Source organism: Mesoplodon bidens, assembly GCF_964165515.1.
Source record: "Mesoplodon bidens genome assembly, contig: HAP1_SCAFFOLD_696, whole genome shotgun sequence".
Lineage (NCBI taxonomy): Eukaryota > Metazoa > Chordata > Mammalia > Artiodactyla > Ziphiidae > Mesoplodon > Mesoplodon bidens.
The window spans coordinates 176819-191166 of record NW_027671433.1 but is presented as its reverse complement, the minus strand read 5'-3'; the positions used below and the strand labels follow the sequence as shown (position 1 = coordinate 191166).

Here is a 14348-nt window from a genome sequence, read left to right as displayed (position 1 = left end):
GGTCCGGTCCTCCCCGACCCACACTTGACAAATACTGTGCTCAGAGGCTCGGGGTGTCCGGCGAACACGGCCAAAGTGCAGGGTCCCCAGACAGACATCGTGGGCATGCAGGCCTCTGAGAGGCCAACCTCTTTTCCTAGAGAAAATCAGAGGGTCCCCGGAAATCACCGCCGTCTTCCTGAATGCGGAGAGGATGGCTGCAGCCACCAAGGTACCTCAGAAGCTCGCTGTTTCCCGCCCACGGCGGCTGAGGGAGTGGGTCAGTGTCCCCGTGAGGACACAGGTCTCCACGGGCCTGGGGTCACCACAGGTCCCCTCCCTCGCACTCCATCTTCTAGAAAGAAGTGGAAGCCGCCTGGGGCGTGCGGGTGTTCGACCGATTCACGGTGGTTCTTAATATTTTCCGCTGCAGCGCCCGCACCGAGGAGGCCCGGCTGCAGGTGGCACTGGCCGAGCTCCCCCTGCTCAGGTACCTGCAGAGCCTGGGCTCGGGGCAGACGGAACCCTCCTTGGACCCCTTCTTGCTTTCCCTACCTGGAGTGTTGCCAGGGTGGTGAGGGTGGAATGTGGCCAGTGGGGACGTGGCCAAGCGGCACACCTACCAGGGCACGCGGCCCACAAGGAGCGCCACCCAGCAAGGGACCCTGCGTCCCCGCCCGTGAAGGCCCACGCGGCGGGGAGGTCCCGAGCGAGCCTGTTCTTCCTGTCTAGATGCCCACTCCCCACCCAGGGCTCTGTGCCAGCCTCCCACGGGCACGTGCCCCCGTCTCCTGCGCCGACCCATTTCCACGCCAGGTCCTGCCTGAAAAACCACGTTGCCCACCTGGGCGGCCGAGGGCGGGACTCCCGCAACGTCACGGGGTCAGGTACAGTGTCTGACGTCTTGTCACCGGGAGCTCAGAAGGGCGGGTGTCGTGGCCACCACCCCTACAAAGGGGACGACGTCCCTCAGAGGTCCTGCTGGGGCCTCGTCCGTGGTCACAGTCAAAGGAGGGTGTCAAGGTGTTTCCCTGGTGCGGCCGTAACGAAGGACCACGAACCGGTGCCTTAAAACCACAGACATTGATCCTCCGTGAGTCCCGCAGAGCAGATCAAGGAGTTACAGGGGCTGGTTCCTTCTGGAGGCTCCAGGGGAGGGTCCTTCCCGCCCCTTCCAGCTTCTGGGGGCTCCGGGCGTCCCTGGGCTCGTGGCCGCGTCCCTCCCGTCTCTGCCTCTATCTTCACGTGGCTTCTCCTCTGTGTCTCTCCTCTTCTGTCTCTTAGAAGGACCCTGTCATTGGACGTAGGGCCACCCTCCTCCAGGAGGACCTCATCTCAGACCCTTCCCTGCATCACACCTGCAGAGACCCTGTTTCTTAATAAGGCCCCATTTGTAGGTCCTGGGGGTCAGGGTGTGGACACATCTTTGGGGCACCACTCAGCCCGCTGTGGGTATCATGGGGGCCCTTCTGAGGCTCTCCCCTTGGCCTCTTCCTCCTGGGTAAAGGGGAGCCCAGGTGACCTCAGAGGGCAGAAGTGCCAGGCCGCCTCGCGCTGGGCAGAGCTGTCTCAGGACAGAAGGTGTGGGGGCCAAGTGTACAGGGGAGCAGGCTGGGATGGGGAGGGGGGTCCCTGCAGCCCCAAGAGGGAGCCTGTCCACGTCCCCCGCAGGCACCCCCGTGTCTCTTGCGCCTTTCGTGTCTGCCCACTGACATCTTGCCATCTTGCATGTTTCTAGGAGAGTCTTTCCTGCAGGGGCAGCAGCGCCTCCTGAAAGATAAGGAAGCGAAGATTCGGAAGGCCCTGGACAGACTCCGCCGGAAGAGGCTTCTCCTGGGCCCGCAGCGGAGGCGGCGGGAGATCCCTGTGGTCTCCGTGGTGGGCTACACAAACTGCGGTGAGGAGTGGGCCCGCCGGGGCTGGGCGGGGTGCGCTAGGAGAACCCGCTTGCCGACCCGGCGAGACTGGGTGCTCGCGGAGGGCTATAGCCCCCGGTGAGGAGGATGGGACTCGGGCCCCATCCCTGGGCGTCTCGGGGGCGACGCGGCCCCCGTGTGACTGCTGTGCGCTGACGTCCCTCTCAGTGGATGTCCTCCAGACTCTGAGAACGACGAAGTGGGGACAGTTGTAAGTCCGTTGACAGTGGGCAGGATCTTCCAGGGATCAGAGTGAGAGCCGGATTGTGTGGTAAGCGTGTGTTTAGCTTTGTAAGAAACTGCCAGACCATCCTCCAACGTGGCCGTACCATCTTGCGTCCCTCCCAGCGATGCGTGGGGGGGGGGTGCTGCACATGCTTGTCGGCATTTCGTGTTGTCAGGATTGTGGATTCCGGCTGTTCTGATAGGTGTGTGGTGGTGCCTCATTGCTGTTTTAGTTTGCATTTCCCTGATGACAGAGGACGTGGAGCATCTTGTCACACGCTCATTTGCCATCAGTATATCTTTTTGGTGAGGTGTCTGTTACGGCCTCTGGCCCACGTTGTAGTAGGTTGTTTCCTTATTGCTGAACTTTAAGAATTGTTTTTATATTTTGGATACCAGTGCTTATGGATGCGTGTTTTGTACGTATTTTCTCCTAGGTCTGTGGCTTAACTTCTCAGTCCGCTGATGACGTCTTTGCAGAGCAGGCGTGTTTAATTTTCCGTGTTGTCATATGCTCAGACTCCGGGATCCTTTCTCTGCCGAGTCCAGTCTACCAGCAGGCCCATGAGAGGCGCTCGTCATTTCTGCCAGAGCGCTTGTGATCTCTAGCAGGTCTTTTTGGTTCTTTCTCGGGATTTCCACCTCTGCTTGCCTTGCCCATCCGTCCTTGCATGCTGTCTACTAAATCCATCAGGGCCCTTGGCACGTTCATCATAGTTGTTGTAAATTCCTGGTCCAGTAATTCCAGCATCCCTGGCACGTCTGGTTCTCACGCTTGCTGTGTCTCTTCGGGTTGCCTTTTGGTGCGCCTGGTAATTTTTTCTCGATAGCTGGACGTGATGCACGAGGTGAAAGGAACTGCTGTAAGTGGACCTTTGTGGGGAGGGGCTGATGTGTGGGGGAGGGGAAGCCTGCTGTGGTCCTGGGATCAGGGTTCAGTGCCTTACGGTGCCTGTGCCCCTGGGCTGTCACCTGCACAAGTGCTTCTCCGTTTCCATCCCCACCGAATCCTAACCCTGGCCTTCGGGGTGGGGTTGCGGGGTGCCAGACCCCCAAGCGAGCAGCTGTGCAGCGCAGCAGGAGGGAGGCCGCTGGCCCCCGCGCAGGCTCTCACCACGGAGCTGGGGCCGCGGCACCTGGGATCGGGAGAGACAGCACCTGCAGGGATTACTGCTGGGTCAGACCTGCAGCTGAAGGACGGAGGTCAGGCGTGACCAAGCACCTGCTGACCTGAGCGACCAGCAGCTGGAGGAGGTGGGACGAGCTGGCGGGCCCATGGGGAGTCACACCCAAGAAGACTCCGCCTCCCCTTGGCCTAGAGAATGGGGGACCCCGCCCCCTATGTCCCAGAGGATGGGGAGACCCCACCCCCCATGTCCCAGAAGATGGGGACCCCCGCACAGCCCAGAGAATGGGGGGACCCTGCTCTGTGGCCTCAGGCCCTGCCCGGCCCCTACTCCCGAGCCTCTGGCCTGTGTCCTGGCTGTGCCCTGAGGAGGGTCAGGTGACCCCAGAGACGGCAGCACCCAGGTGTCCGGGGAGTGGGGACAGACAGCGAAGCAGGGGCGCCACAGAGGGGCCGCGGCTCTGAGACTCTGTGCGAGGGTGGCCTCCCAGGGGGCGGGGGCGTGGGGACGGGATGGGGGGCTGGCCTCCCGTGGGGCTTGGGGCGCACGCTGGATGGCTGGTCGGTGGTGGACACGATGGTGGTGCCCACCAAAACGCCAGACCGGAAGCTCATCTTCGGCAGAGGGACCTTGGAGCGCCTGACAGGTGAGTCCAGCACACGTGTCCCCATCACCCTCCCAGAAACAGAGCAAGCATGGCCGTCCCTCTGGGCCTCACAGGAACTTGGATGAGACGGCAAAAGCCACCACGCCCGCGTGAGAATTCAAACGAGGCCCCAGGACACAGGCGGGACCTGTGAGAGTCGGGCGCACGCCAGCCCCGCGCCCCAGCCCAGCCCAGCCCACGCCCCGCCAGTGCCCGGCGGAGGGGGTCCTGCGTGTGACCCCTGCCTTCCATGGACCCCGACGTCCCCGCCCCAAACCCATGTCTAGCTCACAGCTCAGAGCCGGAGACGTGCCAAGGGGGGCGCTCACCGCCCATCTGTTGTCTAACGGGCACTCAGTCCCCGTGGGGTCACGGGACCCCCATGTGTGTGAGATCTACTCCCCTGACGAGGGACCCGGTCCGGTCCTCCCCGACCCACACTTGACAAATACTGTGCTCAGAGGCTCGGGGTGTCCGGCGAACACGGCCAAAGTGCAGGGTCCCCAGACAGACATCGTGGGCATGCAGGCCTCTGAGAGGCCAACCTCTTTTCCTAGAGAAAATCAGAGGGTCCCCGGAAATCACCGCCGTCTTCCTGAATGCGGAGAGGATGGCTGCAGCCACCAAGGTACCTCAGAAGCTCGCTGTTTCCCGCCCACGGCGGCTGAGGGAGTGGGTCAGTGTCCCCGTGAGGACACAGGTCTCCACGGGCCTGGGGTCACCACAGGTCCCCTCCCTCGCACTCCATCTTCTAGAAAGAAGTGGAAGCCGCCTGGGGCGTGCGGGTGTTCGACCGATTCACGGTGGTTCTTAATATTTTCCGCTGCAGCGCCCGCACCGAGGAGGCCCGGCTGCAGGTGGCACTGGCCGAGCTCCCCCTGCTCAGGTACCTGCAGAGCCTGGGCTCGGGGCAGACGGAACCCTCCTTGGACCCCTTCTTGCTTTCCCTACCTGGAGTGTTGCCAGGGTGGTGAGGGTGGAATGTGGCCAGTGGGGACGTGGCCAAGCGGCACACCTACCAGGGCACGCGGCCCACAAGGAGCGCCACCCAGCAAGGGACCCTGCGTCCCCGCCCGTGAAGGCCCACGCGGCGGGGAGGTCCCGAGCGAGCCTGTTCTTCCTGTCTAGATGCCCACTCCCCACCCAGGGCTCTGTGCCAGCCTCCCACGGGCACGTGCCCCCGTCTCCTGCGCCGACCCATTTCCACGCCAGGTCCTGCCTGAAAAACCACGTTGCCCACCTGGGCGGCCGAGGGCGGGACTCCCGCAACGTCACGGGGTCAGGTACAGTGTCTGACGTCTTGTCACCGGGAGCTCAGAAGGGCGGGTGTCGTGGCCACCACCCCTACAAAGGGGACGACGTCCCTCAGAGGTCCTGCTGGGGCCTCGTCCGTGGTCACAGTCAAAGGAGGGTGTCAAGGTGTTTCCCTGGTGCGGCCGTAACGAAGGACCACGAACCGGTGCCTTAAAACCACAGACATTGATCCTCCGTGAGTCCCGCAGAGCAGATCAAGGAGTTACAGGGGCTGGTTCCTTCTGGAGGCTCCAGGGGAGGGTCCTTCCCGCCCCTTCCAGCTTCTGGGGGCTCCGGGCGTCCCTGGGCTCGTGGCCGCGTCCCTCCCGTCTCTGCCTCTATCTTCACGTGGCTTCTCCTCTGTGTCTCTCCTCTTCTGTCTCTTAGAAGGACCCTGTCATTGGACGTAGGGCCACCCTCCTCCAGGAGGACCTCATCTCAGACCCTTCCCTGCATCACACCTGCAGAGACCCTGTTTCTTAATAAGGCCCCATTTGTAGGTCCTGGGGGTCAGGGTGTGGACACATCTTTGGGGCACCACTCAGCCCGCTGTGGGTATCATGGGGGCCCTTCTGAGGCTCTCCCCTTGGCCTCTTCCTCCTGGGTAAAGGGGAGCCCAGGTGACCTCAGAGGGCAGAAGTGCCAGGCCGCCTCGCGCTGGGCAGAGCTGTCTCAGGACAGAAGGTGTGGGGGCCAAGTGTACAGGGGAGCAGGCTGGGATGGGGAGGGGGGTCCCTGCAGCCCCAAGAGGGAGCCTGTCCACGTCCCCCGCAGGCACCCCCGTGTCTCTTGCGCCTTTCGTGTCTGCCCACTGACATCTTGCCATCTTGCATGTTTCTAGGAGAGTCTTTCCTGCAGGGGCAGCAGCGCCTCCTGAAAGATAAGGAAGCGAAGATTCGGAAGGCCCTGGACAGACTCCGCCGGAAGAGGCTTCTCCTGGGCCCGCAGCGGAGGCGGCGGGAGATCCCTGTGGTCTCCGTGGTGGGCTACACAAACTGCGGTGAGGAGTGGGCCCGCCGGGGCTGGGCGGGGTGCGCTAGGAGAACCCGCTTGCCGACCCGGCGAGACTGGGTGCTCGCGGAGGGCTATAGCCCCCGGTGAGGAGGATGGGACTCGGGCCCCATCCCTGGGCGTCTCGGGGGCGACGCGGCCCCCGTGTGACTGCTGTGCGCTGACGTCCCTCTCAGTGGATGTCCTCCAGACTCTGAGAACGACGAAGTGGGGACAGTTGTAAGTCCGTTGACAGTGGGCAGGATCTTCCAGGGATCAGAGTGAGAGCCGGATTGTGTGGTAAGCGTGTGTTTAGCTTTGTAAGAAACTGCCAGACCATCCTCCAACGTGGCCGTACCATCTTGCGTCCCTCCCAGCGATGCGTGGGGGGGGGGTGCTGCACATGCTTGTCGGCATTTCGTGTTGTCAGGATTGTGGATTCCGGCTGTTCTGATAGGTGTGTGGTGGTGCCTCATTGCTGTTTTAGTTTGCATTTCCCTGATGACAGAGGACGTGGAGCATCTTGTCACACGCTCATTTGCCATCAGTATATCTTTTTGGTGAGGTGTCTGTTACGGCCTCTGGCCCACGTTGTAGTAGGTTGTTTCCTTATTGCTGAACTTTAAGAATTGTTTTTATATTTTGGATACCAGTGCTTATGGATGCGTGTTTTGTACGTATTTTCTCCTAGGTCTGTGGCTTAACTTCTCAGTCCGCTGATGACGTCTTTGCAGAGCAGGCGTGTTTAATTTTCCGTGTTGTCATATGCTCAGACTCCGGGATCCTTTCTCTGCCGAGTCCAGTCTACCAGCAGGCCCATGAGAGGCGCTCGTCATTTCTGCCAGAGCGCTTGTGATCTCTAGCAGGTCTTTTTGGTTCTTTCTCGGGATTTCCACCTCTGCTTGCCTTGCCCATCCGTCCTTGCATGCTGTCTACTAAATCCATCAGGGCCCTTGGCACGTTCATCATAGTTGTTGTAAATTCCTGGTCCAGTAATTCCAGCATCCCTGGCACGTCTGGTTCTCACGCTTGCTGTGTCTCTTCGGGTTGCCTTTTGGTGCGCCTGGTAATTTTTTCTCGATAGCTGGACGTGATGCACGAGGTGAAAGGAACTGCTGTAAGTGGACCTTTGTGGGGAGGGGCTGATGTGTGGGGGAGGGGAAGCCTGCTGTGGTCCTGGGATCAGGGTTCAGTGCCTTACGGTGCCTGTGCCCCTGGGCTGTCACCTGCACAAGTGCTTCTCCGTTTCCATCCCCACCGAATCCTAACCCTGGCCTTCGGGGTGGGGTTGCGGGGTGCCAGACCCCCAAGCGAGCAGCTGTGCAGCGCAGCAGGAGGGAGGCCGCTGGCCCCCGCGCAGGCTCTCACCACGGAGCTGGGGCCGCGGCACCTGGGATCGGGAGAGACAGCACCTGCAGGGATTACTGCTGGGTCAGACCTGCAGCTGAAGGACGGAGGTCAGGCGTGACCAAGCACCTGCTGACCTGAGCGACCAGCAGCTGGAGGAGGTGGGACGAGCTGGCGGGCCCATGGGGAGTCACACCCAAGAAGACTCCGCCTCCCCTTGGCCTAGAGAATGGGGGACCCCGCCCCCTATGTCCCAGAGGATGGGGAGACCCCACCCCCCATGTCCCAGAAGATGGGGACCCCCGCACAGCCCAGAGAATGGGGGGACCCTGCTCTGTGGCCTCAGGCCCTGCCCGGCCCCTACTCCCGAGCCTCTGGCCTGTGTCCTGGCTGTGCCCTGAGGAGGGTCAGGTGACCCCAGAGACGGCAGCACCCAGGTGTCCGGGGAGTGGGGACAGACAGCGAAGCAGGGGCGCCACAGAGGGGCCGCGGCTCTGAGACTCTGTGCGAGGGTGGCCTCCCAGGGGGCGGGGGCGTGGGGACGGGATGGGGGGCTGGCCTCCCGTGGGGCTTGGGGCGCACGCTGGATGGCTGGTCGGTGGTGGACACGATGGTGGTGCCCACCAAAACGCCAGACCGGAAGCTCATCTTCGGCAGAGGGACCTTGGAGCGCCTGACAGGTGAGTCCAGCACACGTGTCCCCATCACCCTCCCAGAAACAGAGCAAGCATGGCCGTCCCTCTGGGCCTCACAGGAACTTGGATGAGACGGCAAAAGCCACCACGCCCGCGTGAGAATTCAAACGAGGCCCCAGGACACAGGCGGGACCTGTGAGAGTCGGGCGCACGCCAGCCCCGCGCCCCAGCCCAGCCCAGCCCACGCCCCGCCAGTGCCCGGCGGAGGGGGTCCTGCGTGTGACCCCTGCCTTCCATGGACCCCGACGTCCCCGCCCCAAACCCATGTCTAGCTCACAGCTCAGAGCCGGAGACGTGCCAAGGGGGGCGCTCACCGCCCATCTGTTGTCTAACGGGCACTCAGTCCCCGTGGGGTCACGGGACCCCCATGTGTGTGAGATCTACTCCCCTGACGAGGGACCCGGTCCGGTCCTCCCCGACCCACACTTGACAAATACTGTGCTCAGAGGCTCGGGGTGTCCGGCGAACACGGCCAAAGTGCAGGGTCCCCAGACAGACATCGTGGGCATGCAGGCCTCTGAGAGGCCAACCTCTTTTCCTAGAGAAAATCAGAGGGTCCCCGGAAATCACCGCCGTCTTCCTGAATGCGGAGAGGATGGCTGCAGCCACCAAGGTACCTCAGAAGCTCGCTGTTTCCCGCCCACGGCGGCTGAGGGAGTGGGTCAGTGTCCCCGTGAGGACACAGGTCTCCACGGGCCTGGGGTCACCACAGGTCCCCTCCCTCGCACTCCATCTTCTAGAAAGAAGTGGAAGCCGCCTGGGGCGTGCGGGTGTTCGACCGATTCACGGTGGTTCTTAATATTTTCCGCTGCAGCGCCCGCACCGAGGAGGCCCGGCTGCAGGTGGCACTGGCCGAGCTCCCCCTGCTCAGGTACCTGCAGAGCCTGGGCTCGGGGCAGACGGAACCCTCCTTGGACCCCTTCTTGCTTTCCCTACCTGGAGTGTTGCCAGGGTGGTGAGGGTGGAATGTGGCCAGTGGGGACGTGGCCAAGCGGCACACCTACCAGGGCACGCGGCCCACAAGGAGCGCCACCCAGCAAGGGACCCTGCGTCCCCGCCCGTGAAGGCCCACGCGGCGGGGAGGTCCCGAGCGAGCCTGTTCTTCCTGTCTAGATGCCCACTCCCCACCCAGGGCTCTGTGCCAGCCTCCCACGGGCACGTGCCCCCGTCTCCTGCGCCGACCCATTTCCACGCCAGGTCCTGCCTGAAAAACCACGTTGCCCACCTGGGCGGCCGAGGGCGGGACTCCCGCAACGTCACGGGGTCAGGTACAGTGTCTGACGTCTTGTCACCGGGAGCTCAGAAGGGCGGGTGTCGTGGCCACCACCCCTACAAAGGGGACGACGTCCCTCAGAGGTCCTGCTGGGGCCTCGTCCGTGGTCACAGTCAAAGGAGGGTGTCAAGGTGTTTCCCTGGTGCGGCCGTAACGAAGGACCACGAACCGGTGCCTTAAAACCACAGACATTGATCCTCCGTGAGTCCCGCAGAGCAGATCAAGGAGTTACAGGGGCTGGTTCCTTCTGGAGGCTCCAGGGGAGGGTCCTTCCCGCCCCTTCCAGCTTCTGGGGGCTCCGGGCGTCCCTGGGCTCGTGGCCGCGTCCCTCCCGTCTCTGCCTCTATCTTCACGTGGCTTCTCCTCTGTGTCTCTCCTCTTCTGTCTCTTAGAAGGACCCTGTCATTGGACGTAGGGCCACCCTCCTCCAGGAGGACCTCATCTCAGACCCTTCCCTGCATCACACCTGCAGAGACCCTGTTTCTTAATAAGGCCCCATTTGTAGGTCCTGGGGGTCAGGGTGTGGACACATCTTTGGGGCACCACTCAGCCCGCTGTGGGTATCATGGGGGCCCTTCTGAGGCTCTCCCCTTGGCCTCTTCCTCCTGGGTAAAGGGGAGCCCAGGTGACCTCAGAGGGCAGAAGTGCCAGGCCGCCTCGCGCTGGGCAGAGCTGTCTCAGGACAGAAGGTGTGGGGGCCAAGTGTACAGGGGAGCAGGCTGGGATGGGGAGGGGGGTCCCTGCAGCCCCAAGAGGGAGCCTGTCCACGTCCCCCGCAGGCACCCCCGTGTCTCTTGCGCCTTTCGTGTCTGCCCACTGACATCTTGCCATCTTGCATGTTTCTAGGAGAGTCTTTCCTGCAGGGGCAGCAGCGCCTCCTGAAAGATAAGGAAGCGAAGATTCGGAAGGCCCTGGACAGACTCCGCCGGAAGAGGCTTCTCCTGGGCCCGCAGCGGAGGCGGCGGGAGATCCCTGTGGTCTCCGTGGTGGGCTACACAAACTGCGGTGAGGAGTGGGCCCGCCGGGGCTGGGCGGGGTGCGCTAGGAGAACCCGCTTGCCGACCCGGCGAGACTGGGTGCTCGCGGAGGGCTATAGCCCCCGGTGAGGAGGATGGGACTCGGGCCCCATCCCTGGGCGTCTCGGGGGCGACGCGGCCCCCGTGTGACTGCTGTGCGCTGACGTCCCTCTCAGTGGATGTCCTCCAGACTCTGAGAACGACGAAGTGGGGACAGTTGTAAGTCCGTTGACAGTGGGCAGGATCTTCCAGGGATCAGAGTGAGAGCCGGATTGTGTGGTAAGCGTGTGTTTAGCTTTGTAAGAAACTGCCAGACCATCCTCCAACGTGGCCGTACCATCTTGCGTCCCTCCCAGCGATGCGTGGGGGGGGGGTGCTGCACATGCTTGTCGGCATTTCGTGTTGTCAGGATTGTGGATTCCGGCTGTTCTGATAGGTGTGTGGTGGTGCCTCATTGCTGTTTTAGTTTGCATTTCCCTGATGACAGAGGACGTGGAGCATCTTGTCACACGCTCATTTGCCATCAGTATATCTTTTTGGTGAGGTGTCTGTTACGGCCTCTGGCCCACGTTGTAGTAGGTTGTTTCCTTATTGCTGAACTTTAAGAATTGTTTTTATATTTTGGATACCAGTGCTTATGGAGGCGTGTTTTGCACGTATTTTCTCCCAGGTCTGTGGCTTAACTTCTCAGTCCGCTGATGACGTCTTTGCAGAGCAGGCGTGTTTAATTTTCCGTGTTGTCATAAGCTCAGACTCCGGGATCCTTTCTCTGCCGAGTCCAGTCTACCAGCAGGCCCATGAGAGGCGCTCGTCATTTCTGCCAGAGCGCTTGTGATCTCTAGCAGGTCTTTTTGGTTCTTTCTCGGGATTTCCACCTCTGCTTGCCTTGCCCATCCGTCCTTGCATGCTGTCTACTAAATCCATCAGGGCCCTTGGCACGTTCATCATAGTTGTTGTAAATTCCTGGTCCAGTAATTCCAGCATCCCTGGCACGTCTGGTTCTCACGCTTGCTGTGTCTCTTCGGGTTGCCTTTTGGTGCGCCTGGTAATTTTTTCTCGATAGCTGGACGTGATGCACGAGGTGAAAGGAACTGCTGTAAGTGGACCTTTGTGGGGAGGGGCTGATGTGTGGGGGAGGGGAAGCCTGCTGTGGTCCTGGGATCAGGGTTCAGTGCCTTACGGTGCCTGTGCCCCTGGGCTGTCACCTGCACAAGTGCTTCTCCGTTTCCATCCCCACCGAATCCTAACCCTGGCCTTCGGGGTGGGGTTGCGGGGTGCCAGACCCCCAAGCGAGCAGCTGTGCAGCGCAGCAGGAGGGAGGCCGCTGGCCCCCGCGCAGGCTCTCACCACGGAGCTGGGGCCGCGGCACCTGGGATCGGGAGAGACAGCACCTGCAGGGATTACTGCTGGGTCAGACCTGCAGCTGAAGGACGGAGGTCAGGCGTGACCAAGCACCTGCTGACCTGAGCGACCAGCAGCTGGAGGAGGTGGGACGAGCTGGCGGGCCCATGGGGAGTCACACCCAAGAAGACTCCGCCTCCCCTTGGCCTAGAGAATGGGGGACCCCGCCCCCTATGTCCCAGAGGATGGGGAGACCCCACCCCCCATGTCCCAGAAGATGGGGACCCCCGCACAGCCCAGAGAATGGGGGGACCCTGCTCTGTGGCCTCAGGCCCTGCCCGGCCCCTACTCCCGAGCCTCTGGCCTGTGTCCTGGCTGTGCCCTGAGGAGGGTCAGGTGACCCCAGAGACGGCAGCACCCAGGTGTCCGGGGAGTGGGGACAGACAGCGAAGCAGGGGCGCCACAGAGGGGCCGCGGCTCTGAGACTCTGTGCGAGGGTGGCCTCCCAGGGGGCGGGGGCGTGGGGACGGGATGGGGGGCTGGCCTCCCGTGGGGCTTGGGGCGCACGCTGGATGGCTGGTCGGTGGTGGACACGATGGTGGTGCCCACCAAAACGCCAGACCGGAAGCTCATCTTCGGCAGAGGGACCTTGGAGCGCCTGACAGGTGAGTCCAGCACACGTGTCCCCATCACCCTCCCAGAAACAGAGCAAGCATGGCCGTCCCTCTGGGCCTCACAGGAACTTGGATGAGACGGCAAAAGCCACCACGCCCGCGTGAGAATTCAAACGAGGCCCCAGGACACAGGCGGGACCTGTGAGAGTCGGGCGCACGCCAGCCCCGCGCCCCAGCCCAGCCCAGCCCACGCCCCGCCAGTGCCCGGCGGAGGGGGTCCTGCGTGTGACCCCTGCCTTCCATGGACCCCGACGTCCCCGCCCCAAACCCATGTCTAGCTCACAGCTCAGAGCCGGAGACGTGCCAAGGGGGGCGCTCACCGCCCATCTGTTGTCTAACGGGCACTCAGTCCCCGTGGGGTCACGGGACCCCCATGTGTGTGAGATCTACTCCCCTGACGAGGGACCCGGTCCGGTCCTCCCCGACCCACACTTGACAAATACTGTGCTCAGAGGCTCGGGGTGTCCGGCGAACACGGCCAAAGTGCAGGGTCCCCAGACAGACATCGTGGGCATGCAGGCCTCTGAGAGGCCAACCTCTTTTCCTAGAGAAAATCAGAGGGTCCCCGGAAATCACCGCCGTCTTCCTGAATGCGGAGAGGATGGCTGCAGCCACCAAGGTACCTCAGAAGCTCGCTGTTTCCCGCCCACGGCGGCTGAGGGAGTGGGTCAGTGTCCCCGTGAGGACACAGGTCTCCACGGGCCTGGGGTCACCACAGGTCCCCTCCCTCGCACTCCATCTTCTAGAAAGAAGTGGAAGCCGCCTGGGGCGTGCGGGTGTTCGACCGATTCACGGTGGTTCTTAATATTTTCCGCTGCAGCGCCCGCACCGAGGAGGCCCGGCTGCAGGTGGCACTGGCCGAGCTCCCCCTGCTCAGGTACCTGCAGAGCCTGGGCTCGGGGCAGACGGAACCCTCCTTGGACCCCTTCTTGCTTTCCCTACCTGGAGTGTTGCCAGGGTGGTGAGGGTGGAATGTGGCCAGTGGGGACGTGGCCAAGCGGCACACCTACCAGGGCACGCGGCCCACAAGGAGCGCCACCCAGCAAGGGACCCTGCGTCCCCGCCCGTGAAGGCCCACGCGGCGGGGAGGTCCCGAGCGAGCCTGTTCTTCCTGTCTAGATGCCCACTCCCCACCCAGGGCTCTGTGCCAGCCTCCCACGGGCACGTGCCCCCGTCTCCTGCGCCGACCCATTTCCACGCCAGGTCCTGCCTGAAAAACCACGTTGCCCACCTGGGCGGCCGAGGGCGGGACTCCCGCAACGTCACGGGGTCAGGTACAGTGTCTGACGTCTTGTCACCGGGAGCTCAGAAGGGCGGGTGTCGTGGCCACCACCCCTACAAAGGGGACGACGTCCCTCAGAGGTCCTGCTGGGGCCTCGTCCGTGGTCACAGTCAAAGGAGGGTGTCAAGGTGTTTCCCTGGTGCGGCCGTAACGAAGGACCACGAACCGGTGCCTTAAAACCACAGACATTGATCCTCCGTGAGTCCCGCAGAGCAGATCAAGGAGTTACAGGGGCTGGTTCCTTCTGGAGGCTCCAGGGGAGGGTCCTTCCCGCCCCTTCCAGCTTCTGGGGGCTCCGGGCGTCCCTGGGCTCGTGGCCGCGTCCCTCCCGTCTCTGCCTCTATCTTCACGTGGCTTCTCCTCTGTGTCTCTCCTCTTCTGTCTCTTAGAAGGACCCTGTCATTGGACGTAGGGCCACCCTCCTCCAGGAGGACCTCATCTCAGACCCTTCCCTGCATCACACCTGCAGAGACCCTGTTTCTTAATAAGGCCCCATTTGTAGGTCCTGGGGGTCAGGGTGTGGACACATCTTTGGGGCACCACT

The 14348-nt window shown here is 62.7% G+C and overlaps 2 long non-coding RNA genes across 2 annotated transcripts; both read left to right on the top strand.

Annotated features, from left to right (window-relative positions):
- Positions 1-1656: 1656 nt before the first annotated feature.
- On the top strand, positions 1657-4488 carry LOC308611404. Its single transcript, XR_014014892.1, has 3 exons — positions 1657-1876; positions 2064-2166; positions 2558-4488. It is a non-coding gene; the product is annotated as an uncharacterized lncRNA (long non-coding RNA).
- A 1478-nt stretch (positions 4489-5966) lies between these two features.
- LOC308611403 lies at positions 5967-8798 on the top strand. Its single transcript, XR_014014891.1, has 3 exons — positions 5967-6186; positions 6374-6476; positions 6868-8798. It is a non-coding gene; the product is annotated as an uncharacterized lncRNA (long non-coding RNA).
- The last annotated feature ends 5550 nt before the right edge of the window (positions 8799-14348 follow it).